This window comes from Bidens hawaiensis, unplaced genomic scaffold (genome assembly GCF_021521415.1).
Source record: "Bidens hawaiensis isolate Kalapana, Puna unplaced genomic scaffold, B.hawaiensis_p1.1 tig00024428_1, whole genome shotgun sequence".
NCBI lineage: Eukaryota > Viridiplantae > Streptophyta > Magnoliopsida > Asterales > Asteraceae > Bidens > Bidens hawaiensis.
The window spans coordinates 43318-65243 of NW_027493849.1; positions in this window are offsets into that span (position 1 = coordinate 43318).

The window sequence follows — 21926 nt, forward strand, 5'->3', positions numbered from 1 at the left end:
GTGTTGGTGATATAACCATAGCGATATGATGTTTGATGTTGTTGGATTTAATGATAACATGTTGAAAAGAATACAACTTGGGGTTTGATTCTTTTAACATAGTATAATGGAAGCAACCTCCACCTACCTAGGAGAATTGATCTTTCACTTACTTGCCTTTGCTGCTTAGTATGATACAATTTTATTTTTTTTTGAACGAAAGAAAATCTCATGTGTAAACCTATTTTATTCGGGGTCATGTCCAAGGTGGACGCCTCAACCACCATGAGAATGTACCTCCCTGATGTAGGTTTGTTGACATGCCCTCCCAGTGGAGATGCAGTTTGGAATTACCAAACTACCAAAATGCAGCAATCAATGACAAACATCTCTCTCGCATACAATATGTAGGTCCTTAAACACGGATCAAACAACAATAACTAAAGTTCTTGGATCAATCTAGACCACCTAGTTAGCGGAAATAACTAGTTGGTTAATCTAGATCTCGGATCTTGTTATGTTAGCCGTGAGTGTGTGAAGGGAGAGCGTTAGATGGATAGAATTTTTGTCAAAAGGTTGTTTTATTTCCAAGTGGGTTCCCTAGAATATGGAGTATAAGTTAGTATATATACTCCATATCTAGGTCATCATTACATGAGCCTGTGGGCTTGCCCTTTGAGCTTTTATCGTACAAAATAAGCGTACCGAGTACGCAATACACTGAATATAAGCAAATATAAAGACATACACAATCTTAATAATAATATAGATTATTAGCCCTACAATCTCCCTCTAGGATTGAGTATGTCCAGGAACCTTCATCAAGTTCTTTGCTACGTCTTTATTTCTTGAAATTTAGTATTTGTCTTGATCCAAGAGCTTGAACGAGATTCGATCTTGGACAAATCTTTATTTTTCATTCTTGAAGACTTGAACTTCAATCTTATTTTCTGGAAATGATCGGCAACGGCAAAGTTTAGAAACACCAGATGTGGGAGGCTCAACGTCTAATTTTCTTTTGTTGACTTTCTTGGGCCGACTTGTTTCTTTGCTTTGTCCTTTGACTGTTCTTCAGACACGATCAGTTCATTTTTAGGTTCAACTGCCAACTGTCACGTTCTCGTTTTCTTTTAAGCGCTTCAGCATCTACAACTTCAGTCTCTGCAGCCTAGGAGACTTGATGATGATCTACCTGTCCATGTACAGCTGCACAAAACTTAGAGAGAATAAGATTCGTTCACGGACCCTCTTGAGGGTCAAAGAAGAATTTTCTTTTACAAAATTCATGCACAAAACTTGTAAATGATTCGTTTAAGTCACAGGTTTCCAACGAATTTTGCATAAATGACCTTGACAATGAAACGCATGACTTTGAAGAAAACAAAGATTTAACAACATATGTACGAATACATAAAAACTTAAAATCTTTTTGGCATCTTCATATGTTTTAAAATTACAAAAAACATATACAATATTTTGAAGTTGAAACAAAAAAATATGAAAAAGATAGGAGTAAAGATGAAATTAATATTATATAAGAATAATATTTACAAAACTTTTTAATGACTTTAATATTTTTGCAAAAAAGATCACAAAATGGAATCACACTGATCGATAACGCACAAGATCACACTTCTATTTGGATATTATTAGGCTAGGAACCCAAAGTCGATTGTAGATATATTTTGTCCACTTTAAACTTAACAAGTATTTTGATGTCAACATGATACGTTAAGGTTTATATTACGCACAACCCTTATGTGGTCCTCATTTAATCCGATAAGTTACGGACTCCATCATACCTCATGCATAATTTGTGTTCACCAGTATCACCCCGAAAACATTTTAACGCTTATTTAAACTTTTTCCAACTTTTCAAACAACAAAGATTGAACCACGAACTTACTTGTCATACGGACTTACAAGCCTTCATCAAGTGTTTAAGACTTACTTGTTTGCCCCACGTTACTTGGTTCCACTATACCCCTTTTGTTTGTTAATTTTCAACATTTTTGTATTGAATTCAAATTCTTTTTAAGCATTTTGCAGTTTTTCAGATTTATCATTTTGATTTTCAATTATTGTATTTAAAGCAAGAATATTTTTTATGGTGATCAATCATTAATGGGCTCGTGTATGACTGACTAATAACGTTTTTGCCTTCATTGATATGCCTTATATTGGAGTTGGCAATCCCTTCATGAGTGTGTAACCACTAGCATATGCGAGAATTTAAGTTTATATCACTATGACACTTACCCATTTGTCAAGCTTATTTACACATCAAGCAATGATCTTGTTGGCTTTTGATCTACTCTTTTCATGTGCTAGAATCGTTAGATATAACTTATCATTTTCCAAAGGTCGGATCAATTTCTCAAAATTTTATAATTTTATATTATCCGACTCCCTTTAACCGGAGCTCCCTTTAAACAGGATAATATCTTTCACATTTTCTTAATGAAATATAAAATATTTTTGACGTGTGAAGCTAGGTTGTCAATATCTAGTAAAAAACAATTAATATCGGTTCCTAATCACCTAAGCAAGCTAGGATAAGTAGGGTGTCAAACCACGAGGAGTATGCGGTCAATGTAACGTGTAACAGTTTTTATACGATTATGAAGTAATGAACACTACTACACAAATGGGCAAAAGCGACCGAATATTGCGACCAACCAGGATGGTCGCAAAATTAGCAACCGTAATTGTGACCGACATCATAATGATCGCAAAATTGGCAACTGACATCATAATGATCGCAAAATTGGCAACTGAAACAAACACGGTCGCGAAATTAGTGACCAAAACAAAATCGATCGCAAAATTAGTGACCGAAGTTTATCGGTCACTAATCGGTCGGAAATATACCAACCGAAATTGTTTTGGTTGCAAACATGGTTGCTAGATCTAAAAATTTGAAAATAGGAATAAAAAATAAATTAGTTTGGTCGTAAAACGGTCGCAGATTTACCGACCGAATTAGTTCAGTGTAAAGTTAGCAACCATAACAAATTTTGTTGCAGAAGTAGTAACCAAATTTTTTCGGTCGTTAATCGGTCGCAAATTTAGTGACCGAGATCGTTTTGGTTGCAAATGTGGCCCCTGGTGTTAGAAAAAATAAAAAACAAATAGTAAATGAAAAGTGGATATGGTCGTAAAAACAGTCGCAAATTAACCAGCGGAAATTGTTTTGTTGCATATATAGGCGCCATTTTTTTTATAATATATGATACTAAAATGAAAGTCAAGTCCGTTTGAAAAATACTCAAAAATATAATTACCAAAATCTTTTGGTAACAAATAAAGTCGCTAATTTAAAAAGGGGGGGGGGGGGGGGGCGTTTAAGGAAGGGTCAGGTAGGGCAAATATAGGACATGAGGGGAAAATAGTGTTTTTAGGATGAATCAGGTATAACGTCTTTATGTTCAATTGATTTCACGAATAAAATTATTATAAGGGTATGTGATATAATAATTGACAAAATCTAGCTAAATAATCTCTTCTAGCGAGAGCTGTGGCTACATTAACCGATGTGGTCTTAGGATTTCCGCTATACATATTTTAGAACTTCATGACGGAATTAATTTAATGTGGTAATGACTAGTGATGAAATAATAACAATAATAAACAATAATAATAAAACTAAAGGATGGAATTCAAATATGACAATCCATTCTCTTTCACGTTATCTGCAATTCTGCATCAAACACACCGGGATTTTGTATTTTCAAGCCATATCCATAACCATCCTCAAGTAGATCTTATGAAATCCCACAGTAAGAGTTCCCCCGCTACAAAAAGATTGCTCAATTTTAAAGTACTAAAATATTTATAATCAGATAAACATTTTTTTAAATACTTGAGTATTTAATATACGAAGAATTTTAGTATAAATAAATATTATATTTTAAACAAAAGTCTTCCGCTAAAACAACCCTCAACTCTGATATATACACAAAACAGATACTACTATTGGTCACATACTTGAGCCCATGAAGCCGAGTGTGACATATATTTACTAATCAAATTCATTATTCGTTAAATAGAGTCAAAGTTGGCTAAACAAAGTCAACAGTGGCTAATCATAAACATAATTAATCAAATCTAACACATAGAGATATAATGTGACCAAATTAGAAAAGCCACAACCTATTAAAATCTATTACTACTCTTAAGATCAAAATATGGCCCAATAAGATATGCATGACTCACTGTTGCACATCATGATCTGATGACTAATTATAAGTTACTGAAACCTATTCAAACATAATACGACTCTTTAAAAGCCAAATATGACATATTGAGGTTCATTATAACCTATTAAGAGTTTACTAATCAAATTCATTATTCGTTAAATAGAATCAAAGTTGGCTAAACAAAGTCAACAATGGCTAATCATAAACATAATTAATCAAATCTAACACATATAGATATAATGTGACCAAATTAGGAACGCCACAACCTATTAAAATCTATTACTACTCTTAAGATCCAATATGACCCAATAAGATACACATGACTCACTATTGCACATCATGACCTGATGACTAATTATAAGTTACTGAAACCTTTTCAAACATAATACGACTCTTTAAAGGCCAAATATGACATATTGAGGTTCATTATAACCCATTAAGAGTTGTCATGAATTGTAAGACCCAATATGACCAACCTATTACAAATGGTGGTATATACCAAAAAGGCTCGTTGTGGACCGTTATGACCTTCCCATTACGACTCGTTATGAACCTTATCGATACTCATATAGTGAAGAGGTATGTACCCGCCTCAGCACCGAGCAAGGCGGGTCAACCCACAAGATAAAGACATTATAAAGGCACAAAGCCAAAACCTATGCGCATGGCGCATACAAAACATGCTCAGGCATCATATGCCCAGGCACACATATGCTCGCGCATCACATATGCGCGCGGCGCATCAGCGCGCGGCGCATATCACATGCTCGTGCATATCACATCTGCGCATGAAACATCTGCGCGTGAGAATAAAGAGAAGACCTCGCGCATCCTCAGGATTGGCGCATATCACACATGCACATAATCGACCTCGTCCTTATCCAAATCAGGATTAGGGCAACCTTGATTGTGCACGTCAGACAACCTTCCAGAAGGTATCTTTTTAAGGAGTAAGAATATGCTGATGTTGACAGCTGCCAAATGAAAGGTCGACAACTCAGCATGACACATGTGCTACCACGTGATTACAACCAACGAGAAAGCGCCAGGTGTCCCAGAGGACACGTGGCGCAGTGCGATTGGAGGAGGCCAACGAGGCTGAGCCCAATCAGTGGAAACCCTAGCACTATAAATACAGCATCAACTCCACTTTGATGGACACATTCATACTCAATCATTGACAGTTACAGGCAGTGATATCACATTCAATCATATTGAATTACATTCACTCACAGTCAGTTACAGAAAACACACAGTCACACAATCATACAGTATTCAGCTATTAAGCAATACTCTCCAGATTCCCTTACTCTCACATTATTATCTTCTCCACCATATACTTATTCTCACGCCGGAGGGTTACCCCAAAGTGGACCCCTCTGTCCCTTTCTGAGGGGTAAGTTAACGGCGTTGTTCATTTTGTAGGTGGAAGAACACAGATCCAGAAGAACCATCGGTGAAATAGTACAATCAAAACCCGAGGAAAGTAGATCTGCTACCAGTGAGTAGATCCACGTTTCTTCATATAGAATGATTCATATTTAAAACATAGTTAGTATAGATTTAATAATTATCATTGATGATGACTCCTTCTCATACATGATAATTCATAATCAAACATAGGGTATATGACCATTGTAGGTCAAATTTGGTTAATCATAATAATTGATAGTCAAACATAGTCGATGTATATATGTCAAGTAATTACCCGTTATGGTGAATACTTGATAAACATAGTATTTAAAAACAAGTCAAATTTTTTATTAAAAAAGTAAACATAACTTTCACTCACAATATTTTTTTATATAAATATGTACTTTTCTATATTTTATAAAATGAATATAATTTATATTTACACCTTATATATTTATTAAATACATATAAATTTGATTTACTTAGGATTAAACAAAAAAAAAGATGGATTTTCATTTCCCTCAAAATCTTTTTTAAACTTCCCTCTAGTTTTTTTATTGTATTTTCCCTCTACTTCTAAAATTTCGTCTTCCCGCTCTGAAAACCACCTCCCCACTCTTCCATTTACCTTAACTGTTCCAGAGTCTATTTCATGGAAAAGAAATGGAAAGAAAAATAATGTTTATGAGTTTTTTTTTGGATGAAAAGAAAAAAAAAAAACTGATGGTATTTATCTTCATTCCAAATTGGAAAGAAACAAAGAGAAAGGAAAAGAGAATCAACCTCAATACAAGTTAATTCCTATGCTGCCCTTATATCATCAGTTCCTCTTCTTCTACCTTAATCAGACCTAATCGACTGTCCATCCTCACAGGACTCCGACGCCGGTGAAACCCCAAGCACACCCACACCCACACCCAAAGGCTAAATCTGCATCTCAACTCTTGTTTCAAACCCTCTGTTATCAGGTTTTCTTAACTTAATTTAACTCTAACGATTTGTTTTGATTTTACATCTTTAGGGTTATAATAACATAATAATTAATAAGTTTGAGGTTAACAACAGGATAAACATCTTCTTTGTTAATTGTCGACTAATTAGTTCTTTGTTAATAATTATTCTTTGAATTTAATAAATTGAAATTCAAAGCTTCTTCATACAATACAAAAGTTCTCTTAAATCTTGCTTTATAATTCTTTAGTGGTATTTTGAAGCATATATGCTTGGGGTGTTTGTGAGTCGAACCGTTATTAACGGTTTTTGATAATCAAAATCTAAAACCGAAGCGTTGAACATAAAAACCGAACCAAGCCAAACCGTTACTAACGGTTTGAATGGTTTGGTTTCACGGTTTGACCTTATAAGGCCTTAAAGTAAATGGCATTATATAACGAAAAACTAATTTAATTAACCAAATAAAGTACACTACTTCAAACTGATTCATGATTCATGATTCATCTAGACAAACATCTAACATACACTCAAATAGATCCAAGTAATAATTAACATTGGTTTTTGATATAATGCTTATGTTTGTTTTAAATATTGTGTTGTGTGATAACGTTCTATATTGTTAACTTGTGCATGACAGGTACCATGAGGCCGAAGGTGAGCAAGAACGTGCAGGTGTTAATTTGTGCATGACCTGCCATGAGGCTAAAGGTGAGCAAGAATGTGCTGGTGCAAATATTGTTGAAGGGTTGACAGCTTTAGTTTAAAGGGTATAATAGTAAAAATGCAAGTTTCTTTTCCTTTCTTTCCATCTCGGGAACACACAACATGTTTAATTTCCTTTCTTTTCATTAAACTCGGAAACACGAAATAAAAACACATTTTTTTCTTTCCTTTCATTTCTTTTTCCTTTCCTTTCTTTTCTCTTGTTAAATGAAACTCTAGAAAATAGTGTAAAACTAAGTGTTACTTAAATTATGAATTATCTCATCCGATGGCCGCACCCCCAAAACCACGTAACAATAAACTCACAACCATTTGGTTATCCTTTTGCATTCCCCTGATCACCCCCGCTGACGACGGTGACATAGAACCACCAACGCTGTGGGACTCTTGTGTAGTTGAAGCTCTGAAGGGGTGTTTGGTGGATAGTGACTATTCTAGGGCTAACGTTTCGAAAAGGAACGGGCAGAGGATACAGAATTGGTGACTGAGTGAATCGTACGCCGGCGCCGATAGATGCGTCAACGCTTCTGGACGGCTGGATTTTGTTGTACGTATGATTATTCTCAGTCCTGCTTAATTTTCCATATAGTTTTCTACGATTATTCTCATCTCAACGGAATCGACTAACATGTTAGATTTATCAAGTGTTATGGATTATATAGATATTTGATAGATAGATTGAATCATGTTGTGAAGAAGAGGCTGATGAGATCTCAAGAGGCCGCAACAGTTGTTGTTGCTGGAACTAGTCATGTCGTATTCGTGTGTGACTGGAAGTTTGAATTATAAGTCATATATGGCTTACTGTGAATTTAGTAATAGTTTAAAATTTTCAATATGTGATGCTAACACATATTTATGTATATTCATCTATATATTTCATCATCATAGAACTAAACTTTTTGATGTGGTGGTTTTTTCTACTTCCAGGTTTAGATAGTCACGACTAAGTTGAGCGGTTTATTATCCTAAACAGAGCGAATGATAAGACTTGGTGTTCAATAAAGATCCTTCTTCATGGTGAAACTAGAAGAGTTGTCTAATAAGAATTATCTTCTACCATTTATAGGATTAAAATTACTGAACACTAATAAAAAAGTTATGAATTCAATATAGAAGAACGTGGAAGAGGAAAGTTGAACGGAAAGCAAGAGAATAATAAGCTGGTAAAGTAGCTCTTTAGATCAAGAATAGATCGATAGTGTTCGTATGTCAACATTCTAAAATTCAGTTTCTAGTATAATCACACAAACTTATACGTAAGTTTATCCTTTCATAAATGGTTGGTTGTAACATATTTTTGTATGTATGTTGATAACTAATATTTTCAACTTTGTGTTTGTATAATTTGAATCTTTCATATTAATTCTTAACTAATAATCTTTAATAATGATTATTAATGTTAAAATACCTATGGTCGCAAGACTCTCGTGAACGACTAGCTTTCTGTATTGATTGTTTAGTCACAAATTAGTCATCAAAGTTCGGTATATAGTCAACAATTGTTCAGTAGCAAAAAAGGAAAATTAGGTCGCAAAATTGGTTGTAAAAGTTTTTGGTCGCGAAACTGGTTCCGAAATTTGCGGTCGCAACTAGCCATCACAATATCAGTCGCTAAAGGTTTGGTCACAAAAATTGGTTGCAAAAAGATTCGGTTACAAAATCGGTCACAAAAAAGACTCGGTCGCAAACTTGGTGGTTAAATTTGCAACTAAAACTCTAGTCGCAAAATAGGTCGCAAAAATATTTTCGGTCGCAAAAAATGGTTGCTAAATATTTCCAGACCAAGGTATAACCGACCGTCGAAATCGGTCGCGAATCGCTTGCAAAAAGGCATTTGCGACTGAAATGGCGGTTGCAAATACCCAGTTTTATAGTAGTGGAATTGTAGTGCCGATCATACAAGCAAATAAGTTTGTTTTAATATTAATTAAGAAAATACTAACTTTCAACAATTAACAAAGATAAACCACACTCGGGATTCAAGTAAACAAACGAACAGTAATCTCATTCAACTTAACAGACGAAATATCTTAGATCAATACAGACTGACTAACGAGGTAAACCTTAGGCATCAACAATCGCTAACACACGGCACCGGTTATCAAGCAGTCCCTACCAGTGTGACTCAACTAACGGCAATTGTATGCTTCATTGTATTCAACTAATAAAAACAGTCCTATAAGCAATTATTATAGCAACCAACAAATTAAGCGTTATGATCGACATAAACCTAAACCGACTAAATGCAATCAAAGACAGTTACAAATCATTCGTTCTAAATACATGAGAAATACTGAAGATTACAAACTTTACATCACCGGGTATGATTCGAAGAGATTAGCCGCTTATGGTGTTGATGGAATCTTCAATCTTCATGGATTCTATAGTTGATTTGATGTAATAATAGTGGTTTTTCTCTCCAAGAATAGCTTCCAGCCTCCAAAGATGTGTCCTCCTCCAAACCCTAATTTTATGCCTTATATATGGTTCAAAATGCGACTCCCGTAGTTTTATTCAGTTCAACACATGGTACTCTAGTTTCAGCAAATGCTACTCTGGCAAGCAAATGGTACTCTAACTTTAGAGTATGATACTCTAATTCAGCAAACCATACTTCTAAAAACTCCTGACGTACGCTCCTCTTAGCTCAGCATGTGATACTTTGTTTTCAGCAAATGATATGCTAAACCAACTTTTACCCAGATTCTCTAGTTTTGATCATACGCTATCACACATCATCCCGGCTCTTCATTCCGTGTTTGAATATGTCCAAATTAACCGCGTTAATATCATGTGCCATGTGACATAATAAACACGTATGAAGTACCATTGTTCGTACTAATAACCAAATAAAACTATATAAATAACTAGCAAAAATATGTATAAAATAATCAACCATCACATCCCCACACTTATCTTTTGTTTGCCCTCAAGAAAAATCTAAAGTAAACATTAACCTCTATCATAGGTATGTCAATTATCGCCATTAATACTAGTAATGTTTAAATTCATACATCATAGGTATGAAACTTTCTAGATTGACAACCTAAAAATAAAAATATTAACGCTACAAAAACAATAGAGCCCTCCAGACGAGTGTACTTTGTTTTCGGTCAAGGCGTACATGTTCATACCCTTCACACTATCAACAATCCTCTCGGTTTAATATCTGGACTAGCAAAATATGTGCTAGTATATGTCTCTGCCCTCAAATACCAAATATGAGTCACAACTCAATATGCTTGCAGGTCAGTCTTATCTCCACCCATTACCCGCCGGTTGCATAAAGACTCGGACTAAGGTTTTGCTGTGGCTAAAGTTTGCGTGTGGATTAGGCATATTTAAGGTGGATGGAACCTAGTTTTACAAATACTCAAATATATAATCAAATACAAAAAAACTGCTATTTACAATGACTGAACATAAACTGATAACTTCTTTTTGGCTTATTTGCTTATTTTTTTTACTAAACAATACGAACATATAAACAAATATTTACAACTCTACCAAGACATTTGTAAATTGTGTACTATGCTCTACAACTGACTATATACAACTCGATAACGAACTAGATTTCATCACACATGTTAAAATAAAAATAAAGGTCAAGGTTAAAATGGTGTGTAATGTGGGTTTAGCAAATTAAAAATGAATAAGGTTCAAATGGGCTCCTAGGGGAATAATGTCAGGTAATAAATTTTATTTAGTGGGGAATTGTATGTACGGGTTTTCTAAAGTCATAATCTTCATACATGTGGTGGTATTAAGATCTCGATAAGCATATGACAAGAAAGTTCTAATTTTGTGAAACATACCGGTTACCCTCAAATTCATAATATGACATGTTTGATATTTATTATATAATATGTGTATTAAGTATAGGGGCCATCTCACAATATGTAACATCCCGAAATTTCTAAAAATAATATTAACTACACTATTTAACTATGGTGGGAAAGTTTACTCGAGTTAGTAGAGAAATAATAAAATAGTAAAAATGAAAGGTTAAGTAGGCTAATTAAATGAGAATAAGTATGGACAAAAAAGGAAAGATGGGCCTTAGGTCCATGGGCTTAAGAGAGTATAAATACCCCTTAAACCCTAATTCTTTCCATTTTATCTTTACTAGCATACACCTTGAAAAACATACAAACATTATCCAAAAACCCGAGCCAAGATCCGAAGGTGGAAACCCGAACCCGTTGGTGCTAGATCGTTGTGACGAACCAAAACAACATCAAGACTAGACTGTGTTCGTAAACCTACTCGTTTAAGGTACGTTTATATCGAGAACTTGTTCGTTTAAGTTCGGATTTAGTCTAGAAATCATAGATCTGTTTTAGTATGGTAAAAACGAATCCAACGAAGCCAAACTTACTAAAATTGATTACAGTTTGATAGGCTAATTGTTAGTATGAAGACCCGTAATATATACATAAATCGCATCATGTAAACTCGATGTTTTGAGCGATTGAATGGTTAGGGTTTGTAGGCGCTGGCTAGACGAATCCAATGATACCAAATTTATGATGTTTCGTTAAGGAATGAAGGTTTAATCGCAGATCTAATAAACGTTGACTGCGTGTGTTCTTCACGATTTTGACTTTGACCCCTTGAGTTAAAGATTTGGATAAGACTGATGCATATGCCCATTCGTTATGGGCAAGATAACGAAGCAGTTAATTCGTTACTCACAATTCGTTATGGTTAAGATAACGAATCAAGTGATTCGTTACTCACCCATTCGCTATGTTAAGATGACGAACCAGAATAACGAATCAGCTAGCGAATCTGAAAGATAACGAATTAAGCTTACCAATCAGGACAGCAAAGTCGATAACGAATTAGACTGTGATCTGATAATGAATTATGCTTAATTCCCTATAACAAATGAGATGGCGAATTAGAAAATGATTTAAAATCCTAATGAAAAATGTGTTAAGACAGTTAATGGAAATAAAAATTTTCCAAGCTGACCTGGCAGCTCGACCCCAGCCAGGGGCTCTGCCCCTTGGACCCTGCTAGGGGTTGCCGCCCCTAGAACCCTGCTGCCAAGGGCTCTGCCCCCGGACCCCCGTTTGTTGAGGGTTATAAATGAACTAGAAATACGATATGGGTAGCGATAGTTAATTGATACGTGTAATTGTTATACAGTTGTCGCGCACAACTCAAGAAAGGAATAACACAAATACTATCATCACTAACATCTTCCACCACTCCCTCAACCAACTGTGGTTTCTAGCCCCATTTCATTGTTATGTTTTCGGGGTTGTGTGCATACTCGATGTGAAGTGTGAATACACTTACCGTAAGTGGTCAGTGTATGCTATAGAGGATATACGAGTTATTTATGAATTCTTGGCGGTGCGTGAACAATCTTCAGATATTGCACGTATCGCCAAGGAGCATGATTGTTAAGTGGTTATTATTGTGTATGAATGCTATGATGTAACTTGTTTAATGATGAGCTGATAGGCAGTGTGTTGTAGAAAAATAGAATAAAGTGTGGTAGAAGTGGTAAGGGGTCTACTAAGGGTGTTAGTGGCATGACGATTGTACGTGGTAGGGTAAGCCTATGCGTGCCTTCGTTATTAAAGTGGCATGATGAGAGTACGTGGGAGGACAAGCATCTACGTGCCTTCGTTAACAAGCGACATAACGTGAGTGCGTGGGAGGGCAAGCCTCTATGTGCTCCCGTAAACAAGTGGCTAAGGCGTAGGTGATAGATAAGTGGTCAAGCAGTAAGGTGAGAAGAATAGACAGTGGATTATGTGTCTTCGGATACATATATAATTGCATGTAATGATTGTATGGTAAGTTGCTTGATTAGCTAGAACTCACTCAGCGTAGCTGACTTTTAGTATGCACGCAGGTGAGTATACTGAGGGGCTAGCATGAGGATGGCACATGGTATGGATTTAATGGCTGACATCTGAAGCTGGAAGAGAAATGATGGTTTAAATATGATATTGTATATTATGTTTTAAAGAAAAGATCAAATGTTTTGTATCGAATGATTAAAGTTAACGTTTCCGCGAAAGTTTTAATAAACTCTGATTTGTAGAACTGTGTTTATGAGTAAATCCGACGCTAAAGTGAGGCACCGGGAACGGGGCCTTACACAATATGTATGAAAATATGGGTTGCCGATATGAAATATGTATACTCGTCCCCTTGACTCGTTATCCCCGCCTAAACGACCCCATTTTCAACTTCTCTTTTTGAAAAAAATTGTTAGGAAACTATCGAGAAGCTGAAAAACCGACCATGACCAGAAACCTATAACTTGCCATTAATGACAATAATTAACAGTTGACAACTTTGATTTCCGAACACCCTTTGAGGTACTATCGGGCTAAAAATTTCAATTTTCATTCATCTCCACACTTGAGGTTGACATTGTCCTCAATGTTAAAAAAAATATGATTCGTTTAAAGAACATTTAGAGGACGGGTTGAAATTGACTGTTTAGTAATTTAAAAACTGGGGCTCTAATGTGATTGTTTTACTAAACAAATATACAATTACTCTCTTAACACTCAACTAAAATAACAAAATAGATTATGAAACTGAAATCACCTGATATGAATGACATTGCAATGCTAAATGAGGCTCGTACACTCTCGTAAACACTCGTCTAATCCAAATACAAACCGAACAACCGAATCTGCAAAATCTCGAGACGTGTAGAAGCAAGCTTCTCACAAGTGTAAGACATAGGTCTTTTAAGAATTTGCAAAAATGATTTTTTATTAATTTTATAAAACGATTACCGAGCCGAATTAGTTAGTTTCATAATAAATTTTGGTAAACGAGTTAAAAATGCTAAAAGACCTAAATCACTTTCGTAGGAATCACGATTTCATTTACCGTATGAACAAGCTCTTTAAACCCCCGGTAGCCCGGGTGGACGATTTAGGTCTCGTGAGGGTTTATAGTGAACTACACCCACAAAGTTCCAAATACAACAAAATATACACGTACCTGGATTAACCACAAAAAAAAAGAACACGAAAGCACTCTGGGTAGATTAAGTGAAACCTCGTATTCTATCAAAAACATTACCAAACATATCAAAATCCCAATTTTATCATGTGCGGTATCCCCACACGTAGCCTTTGCTATGATGGTACACTTGAAATACGATTTACTACAATACAAACTAAACAAAATGCAAAATAAAAATATACAAAATGTAGAATTACCACCCTTTTGAAAATTTTATGGCATTCAAGGTGGGCGTCTGGCCCGAACATCCTCAATCTCCACTCTTGATCATTTTGGTTGGGTGGATGCCTCACCTTCTTCTTCCTTGGTCGGCTACCTTTCCTACCACATTCTCACTCTGTTGGTTCTCGAATCCCTTCTTATCGGTCCCGTTAATCACAAAACACTCCTCTTTTGTGTGATCCTTGTTCAAGGATACACACTTGTCAACAAGAGGGTTAGTAGCATTTTCAAACAATGATAACCGTTTATCATGGTCTCCACACTTGATTCCCAAAACCCCCTTAGCATAATCAATTACCGCATGTGCTGTGTTAGGGAATGGCCTACCCAATATGACTTGTGGTTGTGTATTATTCACACAATTAGCATAGTCAGGTACAAGATAGTCAACTGGGTAGCAAAATTCCTCTACCCGAAACATTACATTAGTCACCATGCACCGAGGGAGTATATGAGTTTGGTCCTCCAACACCATGGTGGTGTTTACCCTTTCTAACGAGCCAAATTCATACTGATCATATAAACTACCGGGCATGATACTAATACATGCTCTAAGATTTAGAAGTGCCCGATCATTTTTAAATTCCCCAATTTAAATTGATAAAGGTGGCACTCCCGGTCTTGGAGCTTATTTGAGGTCGTGTCATTCTCCACATCATCAACTCTAATGTTGGCCAATTTATCCACTAAACATTCATCACATGAACAATATTCACAAAAAGATGTTTCATTTGATTTTAATTCTGAATTATTTTAGAAAATCGTTTCATTCTGACCAACACAAATACTATCATCACTAACATCTTCTACTACTCCCTCAACCAACTGTGGTGGTGAATCAACTTCAACACTAGAAATTTCAAAATTAGGTAAAAGACTTATCGCATTGATGTGCACATTGTTTCCCTTCTTAGATCTTGAACAAAAGTGTTGTGGGTTTACTGTGGTGTCACTCGGTAGCTGACCCGCACTTTTCTGCAATTTAGCCATGTCGGAGGCTAGCTGACCAATCTGTTTTGCCATTGCTTTTGAAGGTTTATCTCTTAACTCGAATTGCCTCTGAGTATATTTCTGATTCTCTATCACTAGCTTCAGCAAAGTGTCCAATTTCGAGTGCACCGACTCTTTTGAATTTCCCAAAGACCCTTTCCGCTGGTCCCGATTCTGGCCACTCGATGAACTGTTATCCCGATTACCATCTCTGTTCTGATTATATAAACCCTGTTGATAACCGCCTTGGCGGTAATTTCCCTGCTGTTGGTTCTGGCTCAAACCCTGAAAATTCAGGTTTGACTAGGTAGTTGCATTCCGTATCTGAAATTCGGGTGATTTCTCAAGCCGGGGTGGTATGTGTTTGAATTGAACCCCTGACGTTTGGAATCCCCATAAGCATAATTAACCCCTTCGGGATCTCCTTGTCTTCATACTCGGGGCAATCATCTGTTGTGTGCCCAATTTCTCCACAATCTTCACTAACCGGAAACTTTACCCTGACTTTACCAACCTCCTTTTTACCCTTATCTTTTTTCAACAATGTCAGTTATAGTTTTAACTCTACTAGTCGTTCAGATTCACTCAATGCTGATTTTACTGATTGGGTAGTCGAGTATTTTCTTCTTCTTTTTGCAGCTGCTTCTGACTTAGAATCTTCACATATAAACTCAAGAAAATCCTAGTCGTCTTCATCCGGTTGGTTTAATAGTTGACCATAACACGAGGCTTTCAAATGCTTTCCGTCTTCATATTTTAACCCGTCAACAAAACACTTCACTAATTCCCACAACTCGATCTGATGGTGAGGGCATTTTCTGATCATCTCTTTAAAACGGGTAAATGTCTCATGAAACATCTCGCCCGGTAACTATGAAAACTGGCAAATCTGAATTAGGGTCTCGTTTTTCATTGATTGTGAATAATACTCATTTAGAAACACATGTTGCATCTCGGCCTATTTTCTGATACTATTCATCGGTAACGAGTTAAACAAGTGTTTTGCTTTATCTTTTAATGAGAACTGGAATAACCGTAACCGAACCTCATCCAGATCAAATGTATCATCGCCAATCGACCCATAAATAGCCAAAAAATCGGACAAGTGTGATACGGGTCCTCAAGATCCATCTCGTGAAAAAGTGGCACGATGTTAATGTAAGACGGCTGTCACACCCCGCCTTAGGGCTTAGGCGTATGACCAATAGTTGGTACCTATTTTTTAAATACATCAGAGTTGTGGTTTATTTTAGCGGAAGACTTTGGTTATAATAAAATATTAATTAACTTGAAAACTTCTTGGATAATAAATACCCGAGTGTTTGATTTATAAATCATGTTTAAATCTTGTTTATAATATTTTAATAATTTAAAATTGAGTCATCTCTACCTTGCGAGCATCTAACTCCATGAATAACTATAATTCCATGCTACCTGTTGTAATCTGTTTCCCTGGAATGTGAGGGAAAAATACGTCAGCGATGTGCTGGTGAATCATTGACTCTAAAAAAATATTTAAATTACAGTTACAATACAAATATAGTTTTCTATACAAGCTCAGCAGAAAGTATTTCATTCATGGGATTTGTGCCACTTACCTACACACACAAAAGTGTTCCACGAGCCACGTATCCTCTAATGGAGAACTAATTATGACTGTTAGCCCGCGGCCATGTAGCATTTGATTTTTTAGGCTAGACAATTATGTGTGGATCTAGACACATGTGTAATTGGTCTGAATTGCTTTTATTTTCTAATTTGTATTATAACATTTTAGAGATCACATAATATCATGTAAACGTTGACTGACTCTTTTAAGATAAACAACCCGTTCATCTTATAAAGTATAAATATGTTTTGACTATTTGTAAAGGCTTAGCGTATTCACCTGTGATTGTCTGTTCTGAATGATGTGGTGATCTTGTTTGAAAACCTTTGTGAATGATTGATTGATTGATGATTAACCAATGATAAAATAGGTTTATATAAATACCCTGATCGTTTCTTGGTTCGGCTACAGACCTTTAGTCTGGTTTTAATAGCTTTATACCTTGATTGATGAATAAAATCGAGACCTGTAGTATTTCTGTTTATTTACCAAATCATATGCTGAGTTTCTTCTTTATGAAGAAATGTCTACAATATGTTTCTTCTTCAAGAAGAAACGTTCATTGTCTTCTACCTTTGTATGTAAAATCTTATGTTTCATAATCATGAATAAACAATGTTTTAACTATATTCTTTGTATATAAAATGTTACCTTTCTTAATCGTGAAGAAACTATATTTTGACTATATCCTTATGTATGAAAAATTAATTGTAAAGAAACATTACTATAATCCTTTGTTTGCTTAAAGCTTATGTAAACATAATTATGATCAAGTTTGGGCTATACCCCTGACTATGGTCTAAGTCATATAGTATAATAATAAAATAATGACTTAGGCAGAACCCCTACCTTACATGGGTATTCGGAGTTTATATTTCTTAAGCTTGCACGGGCAGTACTTCTACTCTACGCGTGTACTGGGGCTTAAACTGTCGGAACCATGGAGCTTGGTACGCACTATGATACTCAGCATGCAAAGTGAGACAAAGTGTGTGTGAATGAGTGTGTTTTATTGTGCGAAGAATGACATGCCATGAACCCCTATTTATAAGCTGATTTGCAACCCATCGTGATGCGCAATGGGTCTTGGTAATCTCGTCGCATATCGCTACGCCATGTATTTTCCGCCGCCATGCCACGTGATAACACATGGTGCTGCGTATCATGGTACATTGCGTATCGTGATGACCTTTTTCTGGGCTCATCGCGTAGCACGATGGTATGCTGGACTCAAAATTTCATTTTTTTGTCGCTCGTCATTGGTAACTTGTCATGTCTGGGTCATACGACCATTTTTACCATTTTCCAAAAATACTAAGGCGGCTCGCGGCGATGCGAGCGTGCGAAGTGTGCCATCAAAGGGACACATTGCGCCCGAGCCATCGCCATCATCCTCTTCCTTGCCCGAGCCCATGTGCGTGCGTGTCGGGTGCTTCGCACCCTCTGCTAGAACCACTAAGTGCATGCTAGGCATAAAAGAATATTACTATGGAAACTCTCTTCTTTATAAAGAGCTTCCAAATCTTTCTTACTTTCCATGTGGGATGGATTTTATTTTCCTTATTTATACCCATGCGGAATGCTTCCACTTTCTTCCATCTTTCCATGTGGAATGGATTCTTTTTCCCATTTTTCTTAATATGGGATAGACTTCTTTATGGAGTATTTTTATTTCCTTATTTTCTTTTAATTTTTTATTAAAAATTTCTATTACTTGTTTTTAAGAAAAATTTTGATCCTTCAACTTTAATAATTTGTCAAATTTGGATCGAAATTTTGGGAATGCTACAACGACCGGGACTTAAATGTCTGGTGTCCCGGCACTCGTACCTGTGGGCAATCAGGGATGCTCCATCTGATATAGCCGGTCTGAATCGACTATTAACACCCTGAACTGGGCTACGTAATTTCTCCTACGTCCCGCTAGATTAACCAAACCTCCTCTGTTAACCTGAATTCCCTGACCTCTATCAACTCTGTCGGCTCTGTTAACTAAGTTTCTCTCAATACCATTTCTACCCCTATTTCAATTAAAAAATCCAGCACCTCTCTGATTCACCGATTCTTCTACCTCTCCATCCCAATCATTATTTACTTCATTTACCGGCTCGCCAGTTTACCCCATTATTATCATTTTCACCGTGACCTGTATCATTCCACTCCCCTTATTCTTCATCCTCTATATGAATAATGACATAATCCTCATCAGGGTTAATCTGAACTCTGCGTCTGGGGTATTTTGTGGGGCTGATGGTCCGGCCTAGGGCTGTGCAACGGTTCAGAACCGCGAGAACCGAACCGGAACCAAAACGGAATCGAAAATGGCTAAAAATAAGAACCGGAACCGGTTATAGTAAACCGGTTCGGTTCCAGAACCGGTAAAGTCGGTTCTCGCAAATCGGTTCTTGCCAGGACCGTTTCCGTTGTATATTTATCAAATTTGTTGTGCAAACTTTGTGAATTACAAAACAAGTTTATAATTGTATGTCTTCTTTCAAGGTAAAATTAATTCAGATTACAACATAAACATCCGTTATATTTTTTATTAAAACCTAATTGTTTAAGTAAAATAAATCATTAGAAATGATAGATTAAAGGAAGATCATATCATTTTATATTAAATTACCTTAATATCTTAAATCAAAATTGATCATGGTTGCTATGTTTTGAACAAAAAGAAAGAAGATTTGAATTAAAAAATAATTGAATGGATGCGGGTTAATAAGTTACTCTATAAAAAATTGGTATTGGTAAATTTAGTTAAAGCATTTTTAATATTTCGTTTCTTCGGTTCCAAGTCTAGAACTGCCGGTTTTACCCGGAACCGAACCGCGAACCGTTTAATGCAAATTCTGAGAACCGATAACCGTATTGTAACATAGGTTAGCTGTTCTGAGGCACCAGTTCGGTTCCGGTTCCGCGGTTCTGGCGGTTACGAACCGTTTTTTTGCTCACCCCTAGTCCGGCCTGATCATTGTTTCGGTTTCGGTTTATGGATAAGAGAGCTGAGTTGTTTAGGTTCTATTGTTGGTTGGAATTTATTGGTGTAAATTGATCATTTTTGGGTTGGTAATTGTTGTTTGGGTTGAAAGCATTATTTTCCGGTAGTGGGTTTTGATCTTGGTTCTGGTTCTGTTTTTTATTCAGGTTCTGAGTTTGGTATTCCAATTCTGACTCTCTGTTCGATTTGAGCTTGGTTCTGCCGAGCTAATATCTCAATCTCGGGCTCGAAAATAAGTGGTGACTGTCCGCCTGAGTTTCGGGTGTGCATAAGCCCATTACCTTCACAAACAACACACCCCGTGTTAAATGGAAAAATAAAATTTAAACTAAAAATTAAAACTAAACTTAAAACTAAAATAACAAGAAAATCAAAAACACGAATTCACTAAGCGCATTAACTCCCCGATAACATCGCCATTTTGATGCTAGACTGTCGCTATCTAGTAAAAAAACAATTAATACCGGTTCCTAATCACCTAGCTTGGGTAAGTAGATTGTCGAACCACGAGGAGTATGTGGTCAATGTAACGTGTAACAGATTTTATACGATTATGAACTAATGAATTGTAGTGCTGATCACACAAGCAAATAAGTTTGGTTTTAATATTAATTAAGAAAATACTAACTTTCGACAATTAACAAAGACAAACAACACCCGGGATCCAAGTAAGCAACTAAACACTAATCTCATGCAACTTAGCAGATTAACTATCTTAGATCAATATAGATTGACTAACGAGCTAAACCTTAGGCATCAACGATCGCTAACTGTAACACCGTGAAAATATCGGATTAAAAAGACCAAGTTTTCTAAAGTCAAAGGACCAAAAATGCCAAATTCTAAACCTTAGGGTTAAAAATGAAAAATTCATTTCTTTGGCCGATCACGATACGCGACGGCCTTAGGACCAAGGTCATCGCGTATCGCGATGACCCTTTCGGACAAGTGTGACACGTGTGCCACATGTCAAACGGTGGCACTAGGTGTCTCCACGTGTCACCACGTGGCAGCACGTCTGCCACGTGTCAACACGTGGCACAACGCCTGCTATGTGGCTCCACATGGCAGGCCTAAGTGGTGACTGGCGTGACCTACGTCACGAGATGCGACGGGCTGAACAAAGGCCATCGCGTATCGCGATGACCTTGCTGATTTTGTCTATAAGTAGCAAGGTCGGGGTCATCCATTTTCACACCAAAAATTCACACTCCTCTCTCTCTCTAGCATCTCTCTAACTACTATAAACCATACCCTCGATTACCTCGAAGTTTATACCCTCAATTCCTCGTCTTCCGTGCCAACGTTCCTAGATAATCGTGCCACTAAGCCGACACACGAAAGGCGTTCCAACGAAGAAGCTGTTGCCATCCTGATGTCCTGACGACTCGCTCGTAAAACGTGCCGACATGGGAGAAAGATTAGAGTGAATCGTTTTTCGTGTCAACGAATAAAGTGTTGTGGGGAAAGATTGATCAAAAAGATAAAGAAGGCAAGGCGGCGTCGAAGTGCTGCTTGATTATTTAGGGTTCTATAAGCCAAACAAGGTAGGTATAATGCCCGAATAAAATATTAATAAAGTATTGAAAAGGCTTAAAACCCAAAGTCGAGGAAATACTCGATACCTCGATAAAATGAGAGAAAATATAACAGAGAAAAGAAAAGAATATGAATATATATATATATATATATACATATCAATGTGAATATAGATTATTCTTTGTTATAGATATTATTTAAGTAATAATGAGTATTATTAAATTATAAATAAAAGAAAGGAGTACGTTTCTTAGAGAAAAAGAAACGTAGGGTTTTAAAAGAAATA